Source organism: Bison bison, unplaced genomic scaffold (genome assembly GCF_000754665.1).
Source record: "Bison bison bison isolate TAMUID 2011002044 unplaced genomic scaffold, Bison_UMD1.0 scf7180017864192, whole genome shotgun sequence".
Lineage (NCBI taxonomy): Eukaryota > Metazoa > Chordata > Mammalia > Artiodactyla > Bovidae > Bison > Bison bison.
Genome location: NW_011494764.1, coordinates 4,557,058 through 4,559,327, shown reverse-complemented (window position 1 = coordinate 4,559,327; position 2,270 = coordinate 4,557,058). Strand labels below are relative to the sequence as shown.

The 2,270-nt window shown below is 63.8% G+C and overlaps 1 protein-coding gene across 7 annotated transcripts in view; it reads right to left on the bottom strand.

The window, feature by feature from the left end:
* CBFA2T3 (core-binding factor, runt domain, alpha subunit 2; translocated to, 3) overlaps positions 1-2,270 on the bottom strand; it is a 79,424-nt gene that overhangs the window by 15,526 nt on the left and 61,628 nt on the right. Inside the window, exon 1 of one of the 7 annotated variants that reach the window (XM_010843956.1) lies at positions 1,731-2,264. The exons of the other annotated variants lie outside the window; for them this stretch is intronic. The gene's annotated coding sequence lies outside the window, so the exon portion shown is untranslated. Of the gene's footprint in view, positions 1-1,730; positions 2,265-2,270 lie in introns of those variants that run through there. 7 annotated transcript variants of the gene reach the window in all.

The window sequence follows — 2,270 nt, the reverse complement described above, 5'->3', positions numbered from 1 at the left end:
TGTCCCCAACCCTCCCCGGGCCTTGTCTGGCTGGGTCTGTGCAGAGGCCGTGCGCTCACACCTCATGGCGGGGATTCTGGGGGTGCTCAGAGCCGCTGCTCCCTCAGGGCTGCATTTCTCTGAGGCTCCAGCATCCCCTGGTGATGAGGGAGCAGGAACCCTTTCCTTCACGATTGGGACGTTGCTGAGCTGGGCTCTGGGAAGTGGCCCCTCCAGAACAACCACCTACAATCATTGTTTACTTGGCCACCTTGGATGGCAGGAGTGTCAGTTTGCCCCTCCAGACCACACAGCCCTGCCATCCTGCCCTGGCTCTGGGGGTGACCTCTGCGGACCGTCTTGGCCTTGCCAGCCTGGAAGGGCGGGAGCACGTGAGGTGGGGCCACACGCCTGCCCCCCTGCCCCGGGCCTCGGCTCTCCCAGGGCTTGGCTCTCCAGGTCCCTGTTACCGGCTCCAACCGCCCCTGCAGGCCCAGGGGACAGAGTTCCCGCTGTCTCCAGCCCCCCTGGGCTCTGGAACTGGCCCACCCTGTTAACCCCGAGTCTGCTGTCTGGTTGGCTCTGCCCACATCTCCAGCTTCCATGACCCCTTGCCTGCAGCGACACCCGCAAACACCCTCCTCCCCTCACTGAGCAGCAGGTCAGGGACCACCCCCTAATCCACAGACGGTGGGCCTCACGGTCCCTGCACCCTGAATGCGTTGTTTAAGGTTGCCTTTCGCCCTCAGGTGCCCCGGCACCGTGCCGCTCCTCAGCGGCAGGCTGACATGGCCCTGCCCCCCAAGTGCCCTGGTCAGGAGTGGACGTCCCGAACCAGCCCAGATGTGCTGTGGGGGTGAGACTTGGTCCTGGCCTCAGTTTCTTCATCTGCAAATGGCCCTTGGCCCGAGCCAGAGGTGGGGTCTCGGGGCCGGGAGGACGGTTTCTGGCCTCCTCTGTCTCATGCCCCTGCTTGTAGAACACAGGTCATCCTTCTCCCACCAGAAGGGGTTGGAAATGCTTGACCTGACTGCTTTCACGTGCTGGGTGATCGCTCATCCAGAACTGGCCCCCACTTGACAGATGTCTGGGAACCACTGATTGAAGGCCAGGTTCAGCACCAAAACAGACGTGCCCCCTGCATGTCCTGAGGAGGGCTGGCTGTAGGCAGGGGGCCTGCTCTGCCCCTCGGCCCCATCTTCCACTTGGCCCTTGGTGCTGCTGCTCCCTCCCCTGGAGACGCAGTACGGGTTGAACTCTGTTTGCTCCCGATGGGCTGGGGGACCCTAGGAGCCCTTTCTAGAACCCACAGGTGACACCCTGGCTCGGGGACAACCCTGAGGACATTGTGCCTCATTCCGGGGATCCCTCTTGCCCGGGGATGGGTAAGCTCCAGACACACAAGAAGGGCCCCGTCCCTCATCCTCTCCCAGGATCCGGGGACCAGAAGACCCCACAGTTGTGCTACTTTTCTCTGTCCCTTCAGAGCTCCACTGATCCCCTTGGTGGACACCAACACACACACACACCCCGACTGGGACTGATGACAGCCACTGGCGGTCACCCAGACAGGCTGGGGGTGGCCTGCTGCATGGGGACCTCACCGCAGCAGGGCCTCCTGGTCAGTCGCAGCAGAGCTGGGCCGTCACTTGGGGTCTGGCCTTCCAGGGGCTTCAAAGACCTGTGGCTGGCCCCGCCGCCTGGGCACCCCCCCGGTGGCCCCTGGCCCAGCCTCTCTGTGGCGCCCTTACCCGCTGGCCTTCGGTGCCTGGTCCTCCCGTGGCTGGCCTGCCCTCGCTCGCCGAGTTCCCTCCCGGGCTGCCGGGCAGTCTCAGCAGCTTGCTAAAGAGACGCCGAAAATAACCCCCGGCCACAAGTGCTTTCATTCCCACAACAGGTGTGTTACTAAGATAGACCACACGTGTCCCGGCCGAGGTTTTTGGGGGCATGGAGCAGCACCCCCATGGCTCCCCCAGGCCCAGAGCCTGGGCGGGGTGAGGGGGAGCTTAGGATGAGGCATCGAAAACAGCCCCTCCCGCCAGCCCCCCACCCTCCTTCGGGCACCATCCTCCTGGCCACACAAAGCACCCAGGCCTGGCAGTACCGCAGCTGCATGGACGCACCGGGCCCCAAATGAGGTCACACACCTGGGCTTACATAGCTGCAAGTGCAGGCTGATACACTCCCAGCATCACCCTGCACGAGCCTCCCCTATGGCACCAGCTGCAGCCCAAGCTCTGTGATGGGAATGTCCACTGGTGACCAATACCCGTGGAGCACCCTGCATGTGC